The following is a 17,033-nucleotide window of genomic DNA, read 5'->3' as shown; positions in this document are numbered from 1 at the left end:
TGACTCATGGCTTCAGAATAACCTCAGAAATAATAGGAAAATGACTGCTTTTGCACTAGTCCGGTCCCAAGGTTCTTGGTGGCTGTGTCCCCCTCCTCCGACCCTGGGCCTGTCATTCCTGGGCAGGAAGCGTCTCTGGGGAGACTCCGCTGTGGGACAGCTCGTCCGGCTTTGACGATGGAAAGCTCTGCTGGGGAGACTCCGCTGTGGGACAGCTCGTCCGGCTTTGACGATGGAAAGCTCTGCTGGATGAGTGGGCTCCGCCCTGTTCTCTTCTTGGCGGCCCTCCTGACACTCTTCTTACCTAGTGCCCTGGGAGTCTGTAACAGAAGCTCGATTTAGACATGATTGTGGAGGGGGTGGCGGTGATAGTGCCTGCCCGGCACTCCCAGGCAGGGGGCAGGTTAGAAGGAGAAAGGTCATGGGCGCTGTGTCTGCCTTTCCTCAACACTCGTCCCTCTGAGTAGCTGACCTTCAAGTCAGGATGACTTGCTTTCCCAAACAAGTGAACCAGCGAACCTGAATTGACATGCAAATTCTCCAGGTTCCACCTGAGCCCTGTTTTTCACAGAAGAGCATGGAGAGCTTGCTTACTGACGGAATGTGTTTTCCTCTGGGGGCTTCTTAGACTAGGGCTGGGGAGTTACAGACCCCTCCTTCCACCCAAGTCCCCAGGTGGGGCCGGATGAAGCAGGACTCCACTAGAGTTGGAAATGGGCAGCTCTGGAAGGTTGGGGTTTGGGGAGCTTTGTTTTTCCAAGGATAGCTTTCCCAAGATTCAGTTCACTATGTGGAAGTCACCTGTTTATTTATTTGGTCATGCCATGCAGATTGTGGGATCTTAGTTCCCAGACCAGGGATCCAACCCAGGCCCCCTGACATGGAAGCTTGGAGTCCTAACCACTTGGCTGCTGGGGAAGTCCCACAAGTCACCCACTTAACGTAGCCCATTCGGGGGCTTCCAGTGCAGGGACTGGGGGTTTGGTCCCCAGTGGGGGAACTGACATCCCACATGGTGCAGAATGTGGCCAAAAATTAAAATGGGGCGGGGGGACCCTTTAATAAAGTAGACCATTCAACAGTGTGTTTATTAGTATTCACAGATGATGCAATCAACTTTAGGACTTTTGCATCATCCCGCAAAGAATCCATACATCTATGATCAGTTACTTGCTGTTTTCCCCCAACCCCTCCCAGGCCCTGGCAACGGCTAATCTGCCTTCTGTCTCTATGGATTTACCTATTCTGGACATTTTACATAAGTGACATCATATAATACATGGTCTTTTGTGGCTGGTTCCTTGGACTCAGCGTCATGTTTCCAGGGCTCATCCCTGGGGTGACACGTATCAGGATGTCATTCCTTACAGCCATTAACACGCTTTGGTGTGGAGACACCATGTCTTTTTTATCCATTCATACAACGATGGGGTGTATCTCATGTGGCTTGGTGGTAAAGAATTCACCTGCTGTGCAGGAGAGGAGGGTTTGATCCCTGGGCCGGAAAGATCCCCTGGAAAAGGGAATGCCAACCCACTCTAGTATTCTTGCCAGGGAAATCCCATGGACAGAGGAGCCTGGCGGGGCTACAATCCATGGGATCACAAAGAGTCAAACGCAGCTTAGCGAGTAAACAGCAGCAATGATGGGCATACGGGTTGTGTCCACTCTAGCTGTCCTGAACGATGCTGCTATGAACATTCATGTGTCGGGGTGTACGAGGACAGACCCTGAAGAACTTGAAGCAGAGGAGCAGACAGTCCTTTTCGGCTGGAACAGTGAAGAATGGGGACCACAGAGGAGACCCCTTGGGGAGCAGTTGTCCTGGTGAGCAGGAGGGGCCGCAGGGGGAGCCACCAGAAGCTGGTTGATCGGAGCCACGTGTGGGAGGACGGGTAGGGGGGTTGAGGAAGAGGAGGGGTAGTGATGACCGTGGGGATCCTTCTTGAGCAGCAGGGGCCCTGAGGTTGCTGTCCGTTGAGACAGGGAGCAGGGGTGCGGTGGGGAGGGAGGGTAGACAGCTTCGTGTGAGGTGCCTGTGGCCATACGTCTGGAGCAGAGATGTTCCCCTCTCCCTCTGGAGACGGATCTGGGCAGGGGACTCGGATCAGGGTCAGAGGTGTGGAGGTGGCCTTGAAGTCCCTGCCCTGGGCAAAAGATCACACCTGCTCTCAGAGAGGGAACAGGGCAGGATGCGGGCTGAAGCCCTGAGGAAAGCCAAGCCCTGAGGCCTGGACGAGGAAGCAGCAAAGGAGAGGTGGCGGCCGGAGAGGCAAGATGCAGACAGGGCTGCCGGCGTGGGGGTAGCTGTGTGTCCAGGAGCTGGCCCCCAGGGCCATCCTCCCCCAGGTCCCTCAACCCCCACCCTGTCTCTTTCCCAGCCCATCCTTATGGTCCCCAGACTGCCCAGCACGCCTTTTCCCTTCTGCTGAGAGACCTTCCCCAGCTGCCAGGTTGCTGAGAGGACGAAGTGCAGCCTCCTGACCCCCACGTGTGCTGAGAGGTCAGCGTGAGCTCTGAGTTAGGAGACCCAGGGCTTTGTTCCAGGCTGTGTGGCCTTGGGCAGAGCCCTTCACCTCTGATCCCTTCATTCATCTGCTTAAAAACAAGCCCTGTCACCAGGTTGCCCTGAGGGATCTGTAGATGTCTTACAGACCATTAAAGTGTGATGCGGGACTTCTCTGGCAGTCCTGTGGTAAAGGTAACCGGAAAAAAAAATAAGTACGATGGGACTGGTACTGACGATGGCCTTGGTGTTCAAAGCCTTTTACAGTCGGCAAGTCCTCCAGCCCTTTGGCCCACTGAGCCCCTTGAGTATCCCTGGCTTTGCCAACATCTACCTTGCTCTCTAATCTGAAGCCAAGGTCTCTCCTCTCTGCTTGTCTGCTTACCCCCAACTCTACACACCCCACCCTCTGAGAACCTTTCCTGACCGGCGCCCAGTGAACACTGGCTCCACCACCGTCTCAGAGCCCCAAACGCAGGCGTGCTCCGTGTCCAGTCCTGTGACACCACCCCACCCGCTGCTTCCAAGCCCCGGGGCTGCTTCAGCTGCCGGTGGATCTTGTCTACAGCCGGGAGCAGTGGTGCCACAGTGAGGAACCCAGGTTCTGCGGTGGCCTCAGACAGGTCACCTCCTGTGTCTGGGGAGTGGGTCACCAGGTCGGTAACCTTAAACAAGTTACCTTTCTAAGCCGCAGGTCAAGAAACAAGTGGATAAAAAGAAAGTGAGGATTGCACGGGGTAATTGTTACTCACTGCTGGCTCCCACAGCTGGCAATTCATTCAGGGTCCAGCCCACTCCTGCTCAGCCCTGTGCCTACCCACAACTCTTGTTCTTACTGAGGGCCAAAGAATTCGTCCACGATTTTCAATTTTTTTATATTTAAGTCTTTGATCCATTTGAAGGCTGTGATCAGTGAGAGTTTGGGTTCATCTTTGTTTCCAGATGGCTATCCAGTTGCTCACATAGCATGTATTAAAAGAGCCATTGTCAGCTCTCAGATTGGAGAGAATGCATTAAAAAAGATATATATATATATATAAATATATATTTTTATATATTTTATATTTATATATATATAATTTATATATATATATATATTTTGTATGGAGGTATGGCACCCCACTCCAGTACTCTTGCCTGGAAAATCCATGGACGGAGGAGCCCGGTAGGCTGCAGTCCATGGGGTCGCTAAGAGTCGGACATAACTGAGGGACTTCACTTTCACTTCTCACTTTCATGCATTGGAGGAGGAAATGGCAACCCACTCCAGTGTTCTTGCCTGGAGAATCCCAGGGATGGCAGGGCCTGGTGGGCTGCCGTCTATGGGGTCGCACAGAGTCGGACACAACTGAAAATGCTGTGATCGTTCCAGGTGAACAGCAAAGGGACTCAGGCATACATATACATGTATCCATTCTCCCCTAAACTCCCCTCCCCTCCAGGCTGCCCCATAGCCTTCAGTAGACTGAGAGGATGTGTTTTGTGCTGAGTTTCCGTGTGGCAGGGTCCTGGAGGGGCTGCTTCCCTGAGGCTCCCCAGCAGTCAGGACCCCTGATGGGGCTGCTCCTCCCACGTCGCTCTCCCTTCTCGCCTTGTCCCAGGTCTTCTTGCTTGTTTACATTTTTAATGTAAACTTTAGAATCAGCTTGTCTAGGTCCAGGGAAAAAAAAGATGCCTCTGGCTGTCTTTATTTGGATCCTGTTAGATTTGCAAGCTGCCTTCGGAAGAACTGACATCTTTATGACGTTGAGCCTTCCTGTCCAAGGACACAGTGTGTCTCCAGTTTCATGTCCCCTGGGAAAGTTTCAGTTTTCCTCCTGGAGGTTTTGCACATTTCTTGTCCTATTTATTCCCAGATATTAATATTTCATCTGTTTTGTGGATATTTTTTTTTGTCTTTACATGTGCTAAGTTGCTTCCGTCGTGTCTAACTGAGAGGAGCCCACCAGGCTCCTCTGTCCACGGGATTCTCCAGGCAAGAATAGTGGAGTGGGTTGCCATGCCCTCCTGCAGGGGATCTTCTGACCCAGGGATGGAACCTGCATTTCTTACGTCTCCTGCATTGCCACTCGGGTTCTTTACCACTAGCGCCACCTGGAAAGCCCATTTTATTTTTTTACTGTCTTTTTTTTTTTTTTTTAACTTTTTACTTATTTTTATTTTGGCTGCACTGCATGGCTTGCAGGAGCTCATTAGTTCCCTGACCAGGGATGGAACTCGGGCCTTTGCAGTGAAAGCAAATCCTAGGCCAGCAGGGAACTCCCTGTGTTTCATTGATTTTTTTTTTTAAAGATGAGGAAGCAGGAGAGAGCACAAGAAAGGCTTTTTCTCTTTTTTTAATATTTATATATTTCTCGGACTGTGCTGGGTCTTAGGGGTGGCTCATAGGGTCTTTCAGTTGTGGCATGTGGAATCTAGTTCCCTGACCAAGGATGGAACCCAGGCCCCTTGCATTGGGAGCACAGAGTCTTAGCCACTGGACCTCTGGGGAAGTCCCTTAGTGATACTTTAAATCAGCCATCTTTTCCCTGGTCTTTTCATCTCACTGGTGTTTGTTTACATATGGGAAGGTATCGATTTCTCTAGACAAATGTTGATCTCATTTCCCTACTGAATTATTGGATGGTTTGAAGTTTCCATCCTAAAAGAAATCAGTCCTGAATGTTCTTTGGAAGGACTGATGCTGAAGCTGAAACTCCAATACTTTGGCCACCTGATATGAAGAACCGACTCAGTTGAAAAGACCCTGATGCTGGAAAAGATTGAAGGTGGGAGAAGAAGGAGACGACAGAAGATGAGATGGTTGGATGGCATCACTGACTCAATGGACAAGTTTGAGTAAACTCTGGGAGCTGGTGATGGACAGGGAGGCCTGGCAAGCTGCAGTCCATGAGGTCGCAAAGAGTTGGACACGACTGAGCAACTGAACTGAACTGAAGTTGTTTGGCAGTTGATCTCACACACAGTGCTGTGTTTAAATCTCCCATTTAAACCCCTCGAGCAGGCAAGCTCCAAGAAGGCTTTTCCACTGCTTCCAGAGCTCCCTGCACCAAAACCAAGCAGACAAAATTAGCTTAGGGAGCAAATACTGAGGCTAAGAGTTGGAGGGGACTTCCCTGGTTATGCGGGCTTCTCTTGTGACTCAGCTGGTAAAGAATCTGCCTGCAGTGCGGGAGACCTGAGTTTGATCCCTGGGTTGGGAAGATCCCCTGGAGAAGGGAATGGCTACCCACTGCAGTATTCTGGCCTGGAGAATTCCATGGACTGTATAGTCCATGGGGTCTCAAAGAGTCAGACACGACTGAGCGACTCTCACTTCACTTCACTTCCCTGGTGGTCCAGTGGCTAAGACTGCATTCCCAGTGCAGGGAGACTGGGTTTGGATTCCTGGTCGGGGAACTGGATTCCACATGCCACAAGTAAGAGCTTGAAAGCCACAATTAAAGATACCATGTGCCAAAATGAAGATGGAAGATCCCATGTGCTGCAGCTAAGACTCGGCACGGTCAAATAAATAAATAAATGTTAAAACAAAAAACATAAAAAAGAGCTGAAGGTGCTCTCTTAGATGAGATGCTTTACGACTCCTATAATGAAATTTGTTTAAATCTGCTCAAACATCTTGTGTGAACACAATTCAAAATATTTAGTTCTGAACAAAGGATATAAGTCCTTTTGTAAACACTTCCTGACCATAAAGTTGCTCTTTCCAACACTCTGGGAGCCTGAGAAAACTAACCCACGGGGAGCGTTTATGTTTCTCGGGACAAAATGTCACATTTGTCAGGATGGCTATTAAAAAAAAAAAAGGCAAAAAACAACAAGTACTGATGAGAAGGCAGAGAAAAGGAAGCTTGTACACTGTTGGTGGGAACGTAAGTTGGTGCGGCTGCTTTGGAAAACAGTATGTAGGTTCCTCAAGAAGTTAAAAATAGCCTTCCTGGCAGGTGAAAGTCAGCCAGCCATTCAGGGCAATGGACTCTCCATTCTAGAACCACAGCCCAGTTTGTCCATAACCTTGCCGAGAAGCCCTGCCATTGGTCGATGCTGTGTGACTTAAAGCCCCAACTGGCCATATTTTGAAACAGTTGAGCAGGTTCCTCCAACTCCTGCTGAGGTCCCTACAGCTAATCAGAGCTTGGAACAAACTGTCCATATTGCTCGAACTGGTAACTGCAAACAGCCCACAGTTAAGAAAGCTCTGCTGAACGGCTTGGTGGCCACTGAGCTGTGGATGTGGTTTTATGTTGGCAAGATCCTGGGCAAGACTGGCATCATCAACTGTGATGTTTGAAGACCAGTCTTTTTTTTTTTTTTTTAACTAATTAATTTTATTTTATTTTTAAACTTTACAATATTATATTGGTTCTGCCATATATCGAAATGAATCCACCACAGGCATACACGTGTTCCCCATCCAAGACCAGTCTTTAACATGTGACTATATCTGCTTTATTGTTTGAGTGTTCCAGAACCACATGGAGCAGACTGGTATTTGATTAAAATAAGACAATGTGAAAGTTGCTCAGTTGTGTCTGACTCTTTGGGACCCTGTGGACTGTATAGTCCATGGAACTCTCCAGGCCAGAATACTGCAGTGGGTAGCCTTTCCCTTCTCCAGGGGATCTTCCCAACCCAGGGATTGAACCCAGGTCTCCTGCATTGCAGGTGGATTCTTTACCAGTTGAGCCACAAGGGAAGCCCAACAGACTGGTTCCAAATAGGAAAAGGAGTATGTCAAGGCTGTATATTGTCACCGTGCTTATTTAACTTATATGCAGAGTACATCATGAGAAACGCTGGGCTGGAAGAAGCACAAGCTGGAATCAAGATTGCCGGGAGAAATATCAATAACCTCAGATATGCAGATGACACCACCTTTATGGCAGAAAGTGAAGAGGAACTAAAAAGCCTCTTGATGAAAGTGAAAGAGGAGAGTGAAAAAGTTGGCTTAAAGCTCAACATTCAGAAAACTAAGATCATGGCATCCGGTCCCATCACTTCATGGGAAATAGATGGGGAAACAGTGGAAACAGTGTCAGACTTTATTTTTGGGGGGCTCCAAAATCACTGCAGATGGTGACTACAGCCATGAAATTAAAAGACGCTTACTCCTTGGAAGGAAAGTTATGACCAACCTAGATAGCATATTGAAAAGCAGAGACATTACTTTGCCAACAAAGGTCCATCTAGTCAAGGCTATGGTTTTTCCAGTGGTCATGTAGGGATGTGAAAGTTGGACTGTGAAGAAAGCTGAGCACTGAAGAATTGATGCTTTTGAACTGTGGTGTTGGAGAAGACTCTTGAGAGTCCCTTGGACTTCAAGGAGATCCAACCAATCCATTCTAAAGGAGATCAGCCCTGGGATTTCTTTGGAAGGAATGATGCTAAAGCTGAAATTCCAATACTTTGGCCACCTCATGCAAAGAGTTGACTCATTGGAAGACTGTGATGCTGGGAGGGATTGGGGGCGGGAGGAGAATGGGATGACAGAGGATGAGATGGCTGGATGGCATCACCAACTCAATGGACAAGAGTTTGGGTGAACTCCTGGAGTTGGTGAACTGAGCGACTGAACTGAAGACAGTGTGTCAAAAAAAATTTTTTTTTCTAATTTATTTCAATGCCATTCTCTCAAATCATCCCACCCTCTCCCTCTCCCACAGAGTCCAAAAGACTGTTCTATACATCAGTGTCTCTTTTGTTGTCTCGTATACAGGGTTATTGTTACCATCTTTCTAAATTCCATACATGTGCGTTAGTATACTGTATTGGTGTTTTTCTTTCTGGCTTACAAAAAAATTAAAAATAGAACAATCTGATGATCCAGCCCTCCCACTTTGGGATTATTCCAAATAACTGAAATCCAGATCTCAAAGGGATATTAGCATTCTGATGTTTATTGCAACACTGTTCACAATAGCCAAGATGTAGGAAAACCCACGGAGAAGGCAATGGTACCCCACTCCAGTTCTCTTGCCTGGAAAATCCCATGGACGGAGGAGCCTGGTGGGCTGCAGTCCATGAGGTCTCGAAGAGTCGGACATGGCTGAGAGACTTCCCTTTCACTTTTCACTTTCATGCATTGGAGAAGGAAATGGCAACCCACTCCAATTCTTGCCTGGAGAATCCCAGGGATGGGGGAATCTGGTGGGCTTCTGTCTATGGGGTCGCACAGAGTCGGACACAACTGAAGCAGCAGCAGCAGCAGCAGCAGCAGCAGGAAAACCCAAATGTCCGCCAACAGATAAATGGATGGGACTTCCCTGATGGTCCAGTGATCAAGAATCCATGTTCCAATGCAGGGGACATGAGTTCGATCCCTGGTTGGGGAACTAAGATCCCATATACCACAGGGCAAGTAAGCCCATGTACCACGACTAGAGAAGCCTGCATACTGCAATGAAGACCCAGCACAACCGAAAACAACAACAGAAAATCAAATCCTCCCAAAAATGTTAGATTATACAAGGAAAAAACAAAACCAGATGAATGGATAAAGAAGGTATCTCTCTCTCACACACACACACACACACACACACACACACATGGGAATACTATTCAGCCTTAAGCAGGAAATTCTGCAACATGCAACAACACCAATTAACATGAGGGCATTATGCTTAGTGAAATAAGCCAGTCACAGAAGGATAATCCCACTTGTACGAGGAATCTAAAGTAGTCAAATTCATAGAATCAAAGAATGGAATGGCGGTCACCAGGGGCTGGGGGAGGGGGAAACGGGGAGTTATTGATCACTAGGCAGAGAGTCTCAGGTCACCAACATGAAGAGGTCCTAGAGCTCTGCCGTACAACACTGTCCAATGATGTGTTACGCACATAAAAGTTTAAGAGGGTAGCTCTCATGCTAAGTGTTCTTACCACAATAAAATTTTAAAAATTAAAAAATATTAAAAAAAATTAAAAAATATAAAGAAAGATCGCTGACTGTAATAGCTGGTTCTGGAACCTCATGGGAGAGGGAAAGTGGGTAATAGCCGTGTGAAGAGAAACAAAAATAATCTTTGCAAAGCTCCGCCAGGATTCTGGTGCCCGGGGAGCCCTGCTCCGGCCCACCCTCCTCGTTTGCTGGGATGCACGGGGAACAGACACCCAGAGGCGGTAATGAGGGTCTTTCCAGAGCCCCTAGAATCTCAGCCCTCTCGTGAACAGTCACCCAGTTTCAGCTCTGGTGAAGACCAGACCAGCAAAAATACTGCCTTCCTGCACGCCATCTGCACCCCTCACCCTAAGAGTTAAAAATGAGAAGACAAATGATGATTTAATTTTATTTTATGTTTTATTTTTGGCCGCACCCTGTGGCACACAGGATCTTAGTTATGCAATGAGGGATTCTTTACATATATATATTATGCATGTACTGGTTGTGCTGGGTCTCCATGGCTGCACGCGGGCTTTCTCTAATTGTGGCGAGCAGGGGCTACTCTTCATTGTAGTGAATGGGCTTCTCATTGTGGTGGCTTCTCTTATTTCAGAGCACAGGTTCTGGGTGCAGAGTCTCCAATAGTTTTAGTTTGCGGGCTCTAGAGAGAGTGGTTGTGCTGCACAGGCTTACCTGTTCCACGGCATGTGGAATCCTCCCGGACCAGGGATCAAACCTGTGACCTCTGCATTAGCAGGCAGATTCTTTATCCACTGAACTGCCAGGGAAGTCCCCAAATGCTTATTTTGTAAGTTACTGTTTTCCCTCCCAACCTTTTCTCCCTTTCCTGGCCTGAGGAGCTGGTCTGAACAGAAAAAAAATGTGGTTGAACATCCTTCTTCCACCCTCTGCTGCTCTGAGACTCCTGAGGCAGGAGAAAGCGGGCGAAAAGCTCTGAAGCCTGTCTCAATCAGCTCTGGCTGCTCTAACAAAATGCCAGAGACCAGGGAGTCCAAGATCATGGTGCCAACAGATTCGGTTCTTTGTGGAGACTCCCACAAAGAGAGAGAGAAAGTGAGACAGACACAGACAGAGAGCACTCTGGAAATCAAGGCGCTAATTCACGGTGAGAACCCCACCCTCATGACCTCATCTACAGCTGATTCCAGCCCAAAGGCCCCACCTCCTAATACCCTCGCCTTGGGGATTAGGGCTTAAGCATATGATTTGGGGGAACGCCAACGTTCAGCCCGGGCTTCCCTGATAACTCAGTTGGTAAAGAATTCGCCTGCAATGCAGGAGACCCCGGTTGATTCCTGGGTCCAGAAGATCCACTGGAGAAGGGATGGGCTACCTACTCCGGTATTCTGGCCTGGAGAATTCCAGGGAGTGTATAGCCCATGGGGCCGCAAAGAGTTGGACACAACTGAACGACTTTCTCTCAACCTGCAATCCAGGACAAAGTTTGTAGTTGTAGCTTCCGACCCTACTTGTTGTGTAACTTTGGGCAACTTACCCAACGCCTCTGAGCTTGTTTCCTCACGAGTATGATTGCATGGCACACAGTGTCTGCTCCTCAGGTTTTGGGGAGAAGTGACTCATATATGAAATACCATGCGCAATGCCAGTAGTCTCACTCAGTACATGTTTCTCTTCATCTGTCCATCGGTGGCAGAGAGGCTATCTGTAAGCCATTTTCCCCTCCAAGAGGAATGCTCGATTTTTAGCCCATACCTGGTCATGCAGAGTATTTGTCCTCGCCACTCTAGCATTTAGGTGTGGCCATGTGACTAAGTTATGGCCATACGGTCCAAATAAATCTCCCCGGCAGCTCCAGGCATACTCCCCAGGACCCCTTTCTCCTTCCATCCATCCCCCATCCTTGTGCTGGAATCCCACCTGCTGGCCTGGGTCAGACAGTGAGGACCACACCCTAGAAGGGGGGCATGGTGAACTGGGAAGAGTCCATGCCCCTGGGAAGTTGGTGGGGATAGCTGCCAGACCAGACCTGGGCAGGACTTTGATGAATTTAAAGCACAATTATCATGGAGCCCTTTCACTTTCCCAGCCCCTGAATATTATCCTGTACCCTGTTGTTCAGGACTGTCTACCAAGTGGCCAGTCTCCACACTTCCTGACATCTCTTTTTCTCCAGGATTTAAGGTACCTCAGAAGCAGGTGTCTCTCCCTCCAAAGTGAGCCAAAGAAAGGCATCCAAAGATGCCCCCACAGTCTTTCTCTGACTCTCCCACCCATATAATCCTGCTCCACGCCCACACTGCCCGTCTATAAATACCTTCCAGGGGTGGAGGCAGACGTGGAAAGGGGAAGTCGGAGCCCGGCCGAGTCTCGTCTCTTCCCTTGCTGCTCTCACAGAATCTACTGAGCATTTTGAACATGGACCCATGCTAGGCGCTGGAGACAGAAAAAGAAAGTTATCAAACACCGACCTCTGCTCCAGACCTGCGGGGGATACTGAACAGCGATCTATCCCAGGACAGGGGAGGGGACGAGGAGATGAGAGGGACCGCAGACTTAGACAGGTCAAGAAGGGCTTCAGAGAGACACTGGGGGAAAGAAGGGAAGATTGCATACGCACAAGCGCGTGGCGTCAGAGAAGCAGACAACAGCAAGTCATGACAAGGGTGTGCAGACATGTTCTGGTCTCTACTGTGGCTTCCATCTTACCACCTCACCTTCTCCACTCATAGCACCCGGTGACCTGATTCTACCCTCAGAGGCCTGGAGGACTAGAACAGGATGTAACACAGCAAAAGGCATGGGCGTTTTTGAGAATCCATGCCATGGTGTATTTGCAGAGTTCTTTCCTTTTTGTCACTGAATAGTCCATTGTGTAGATATACTGGGCTTCCCAGGTGGCGCTAGTGGTAAAGAACCCACCTGCCAGTGCAGGAGACATGAGAGATTCTGGTTGGATCCCTGGGTCAGGAAGATGCCTTGGAGGAGGAGATGGCAACCCACTCCAGTATTCTTGCCTGGAAAATCCCCTGGACGGAGGAGCCTGGTGGGCTACCGTCCATGGGGTTGCAAAGAATCGGACATGACTGAAGCGACTCCGCACGTGCACAGATATGCTACACGGTATGGTGCTCTATTGATGGATATCTAAACTATTTACAGTTTTGGGTGCAATGGACATTTTTATGCAAATTTTATGGTAACCATGTTTTCATTTTTTCTTGAATAAACACCCAGAAGTAAAACTGTTGGGTCATAGGTATAAGGTGTTTGGTTTAATAAGAAACTTCCGGGCCTTTCTCCACGTGCTTGTACCATTTTATACTCCTACTGGCTTGGAAAAAAACCCTGATGCTGGGAGGGATTGGGCAATGCCTGAGAATTACACAGTCGCTCCACAGGTCTGCTAGCATTTGGAGTTGTCAGCCTTTTTAATTTTAGCCATTCTGGTGGCTGGGTGGTGGTATCTCTTCATGGTTTTAATTGGCACTTGCTTTGACTAATGATATTGAGTGCTTTTTTGATTGCTTATTACCTATTTGTATCTTTCTTTGTGAAATGTCTGTTGAAATCTAATTTGTTCGTGGGGTTGTTCATCTTTTTATTGTCAACTTTACCTTCAGATTTGAGATTCCCAGATGTAGTTACCCCCTTAGTCTGCTGGGTTGAGACGCTGTAGAGGAAGAAGATGTGGTCTGAGGTCAGCGTAGGGCCCACCAACCCTGCCTTCATGATAGAGCTGCATCCACTGCCTCCTTCTGTGCATTTGGCGGTGAGTGAAGACTGGCTCTGCACAGACAGGAAGTACTTTCTCAGTGAAGCTCAGAAGTGGGTGACAGGTGACGGGCTGTCAAACACAAAGGTGGGTGATCTGGTTACAGAGAACCAGATGCTGAAAACCAGGCAGCTGGAAGCCTGGAAAACCCTCCAGCAAACCTGGACACCTTTCTCTTCAGACTGACATTGACATTTCCTATAGCTTCTTGCTGGGCTTCCCCGATGGCTCAGCAGTAAAGAATCTTCCTGCAATGTAGGAGACGCAGGCTTGATCCCTGGGTCGGGAAGATCCCCAGGAGGAGGAAAGGGCAACCCACTCCTGTATTCTTGCCTGGAAAATCCCATGGACAGAGGAGCCTGATGGGCGACAGTCCATAGGGTCGCAAAGAGTCAGACACGACTGAGCACTCACACGTAGCTTCTTGCCCTTTGGCTCTACTGAGAAGAGCAAAAGAAGAAAGTTGAAATGCATAAGAAATCAGCTCTTGAAAGTTACTGGACAGTGACTCCTCTTTTTTTTTTTTCCTCTTGGTTCGTTTACTGGTGTTTTAATCATTTGCTGAGTGAATCTGAAAGGATGAAAAAGGGAACCGGATTAGAGTCGTCTCTATCTTTGGCCCCTGCACTCTGTCAGAACATCTTCCAGAATTTTCCAACAGTTGATTTTCTCGAACTTACAGCTTGAAAAATAAGTACATAAGTAAACAGATAATGGAAACTCATGTCCACACAAAAACCTACCCACACTTAATTATAGCAGCTTTATTGATAATTGCTAAAACATGGGAGCAGCCAAGATATCCTTCAACAGATGAATGGCTAAACAAGCTGTGTGATACATCCAGACATCCAGTGAACTGTTATTCAGCTATAACAGGAAAAGAGCTGTCAAGATATGGGAGAACCTTGGATATGTATCACTAAGTGAAAAAGTCAGCTCCAAGAAGGAAGAAATTCTGACTTGTTCATTGCTATATCCTTTGCTCTGCCCATGTAGACCCTCAAAAAATATGTAATGGGGGAAAATAAATGATGGGTGAGAGTCCCTTCCTTTCATTCTGAGTCATCAGAAAGGAGGAAGAAACAAGGGCTACTTAGGATGATCAACTGAGAAGTAGATCCCCAAGTCAGTCTCTTTCCAAATGAGGGCCACCGATCAAAATGCTCAGACCACGCGGCAGATCTGCTTGATTAGGACAGATGTCCTGAAGTGAAGGTTGCTCAGTCATGTCTGACTCTTTTCAACCCTGTATATGGTCCATGGAATTCTCCAGGTCAGAATACTGGAGTGGGGAGCCTTTCCCTTCTCCAGGGGATCTTTCCAACCCAGGGCTCGAACCCTGGTCTCCCACATTGCAGGCGGATTCTTTACCAGCTGAGCCACCAGGGAAGCCCAAAATGTCCTGAAGGATAGGGTAATCTGCATTTTTATTAAGCATCCCAGATGATGCTTGTGTCAGCTGAAGTTAAGAACACTTGAGAGGCTTATTAAAAATGCAGATGATTTTAGACCTGTGGAGAGACAGCAGAGGCAGCAAGGGTTGGAACACCCTGTCGTTCAAGCCCTTCATCTTTTTTTTTTTCCTTAAATAAGAGATGAATCTTTTTAAAAATTATTTCTTTTTTTATGGCCTCGCTGGGTCTTTGTTGCGGTGAGTGGGGGCTACTCTTCCGTTGCGGTACGCAGGCCTCTCATTGCGGTGGCGTCTCCTGCTGCAGAGCGCGGGCTCTGGAGCCGGCAGGTTTCAGCAGTTGCGGATCCCGGGCTTAAGAGCACAGGCTCAGCAGTTGCGGCGCACAGGCTTGGTTGCCCTGCAGCACGTGGAATCTTCCTGGCCCAAGGATTGAACCCATGTCCCCTGGCATGGGTGGGCGGACTCTTAACCCCTGTACCACCAGGGAAGTTCCCAAGCTCTTAATCTTCATTGACAAAGATCTAGACAGCTGATAAATACCAGCTCTATTTGGTCAAGGTCAAGGAGGTGTTTACTCCCTCCGATGAGGCAGGGGAAGTCCAGAGGAACTTTTAATAGTCTACTTTGGGTAAATGATGATGAAGTCACAGAAGGATTCACTTCCCCAAGTTGACGGGAACCATTATTTTCTGGTTTCTCTTTTCACATGATTTGATTTACTTAGTATATTTAAACTTAAAATGAAATGACCAGATTTCCAATATGCAAAAACTAGAACCAGGGTGTAAGCCTGAGAAAACTGGCACCTGCCATTAATCTCACCTCAGCTTGGTCACCAATTTGCCATCTGACCTTGGGGGACCTTGGGGACCTTGGGGACCTTGGGTGAATCACCTAGTCCCTCCAGCCCCTGGCCCCTGGCTCTGAGTCTTTTTAGTTCTGATGCTCTGTGGTTCCCTCAGTCTAATTCACTCTACAATTAGCCTGTAGCCAAAAGTCTTGCTGGCTTATCTGTTGAATGACCATTGGGAAACTTATTCTAAAATGTGGGCTTGGGACTTCCCTGGTGGTTAAGTGGTTAAGAATTCACCTACCAGTGCAGGGGACATGGGTTCCATCCCTGGTCTAGGAGGATCCCACATGCCTGTGCATCCTGACTACTGAAAACCACGCTCTGGAGCCTGGAAGCCACAAGAGAAACCTGTACGCTGCAACTAGAAACTAGAGGGCAGCCTCCTGCTCGCTGCAACCAGAGAAAGCCCGCACACAGCAATGAAGAAAGACCTAGCACAGCCAAAGATAAATAAATGAAAAAAAAAATTTTTTTTTTAATGTGGGCTTGTTCTAATCCAGAAGAACAAAGTAGAACCGAAGATCTCAATAGCCAACAACCTTATCTGTAGAAAAGTTAATGGCCAGTCCACAAAACTGCTGGAAAATGAAGAGGTAACACAGGCGGGGCTTTCATGGGGGAAATAAAGCAATCTCTAAGCAAGGAGACAGAGGAAGTGATTGATGATAAAGATGACCCTGAGGACACAGTGGGGGACATTTTCAAGAACAGGAAGTCACATTTCTGTACCAGGCTCTGCCTACTGTGGGCCACCTTAATATTTTATTCCCATGAGGACAATGTTTGTAGCATTTACGCTGAGAGGGAAAAAGCAGAAGTAAAAATTTTGTGTCCCTATGATCAATTCATTTTCAGCAAAGGTGCAAAAGGCAATTCAGTGGGGGGAAAAAATAGACTTTTCAACAAAAACCAGTGTTCCAGGTGTTGGAATAATATCCAAATGAAGGAGGCGTGCATGCGTGCTGAGTTACTCAGTCATGTCCGACTCTTTGTGACTCCATGGAGCCTGCCAAGCTCCTCTGTCCAGGGGATTTCCCAGGCAAGAATACTGCAGTGGGTTGCCATGCCCTTCTCCAGGGGATCTTTCCGACCCAGGGATCAAACCCGGGTCTCTTCCGTTTCCTGCATTGGCAGGGAGATTCTTTACCACTAGTGCCCCCTAGGAAGCCCATATGTCACACCTTACACCAAAATTAACCCCGAATGCGTCAGAGACCTAGATGTAAAACCTAAAACTAGGGACTTCCCTGGTGGTCCAGTGGCTAGGACTCTGAGATCTCAATGCAGGGGGCCTGGAGTTTGATCCCTGGTTGGGGAGCTGGATCCCACATGCCACAACTAAAGATCCCACGTGCTGCAACTAGGACCTGGCACAGCTAAATAAACAAACAAAAACAAACAACTAGAACTGTAAAATTTCTATTGGAAAACACAGGAGAAAAATTCAAATCCTTAGGACAGGCAAGGAGTTCTTAGGTATGATTCCAAGAACATGACCCAGGACTTTCCTGGTGCTTCCAGTGCAGGGGGCAGGGGTTCCATCCCTGGAGGAGAAGATCCCGCATGCCACGTGGTACAGAAAAAAAAAAAAAATTCATAAAAGGAAACAACTCAATAAAT

The sequence above is a fragment of the Bubalus kerabau genome, chromosome 4 (genome assembly GCF_029407905.1).
Source record: "Bubalus kerabau isolate K-KA32 ecotype Philippines breed swamp buffalo chromosome 4, PCC_UOA_SB_1v2, whole genome shotgun sequence".
NCBI lineage: Eukaryota > Metazoa > Chordata > Mammalia > Artiodactyla > Bovidae > Bubalus > Bubalus kerabau.
Note: the sequence above shows the minus strand (reverse complement) of the source record.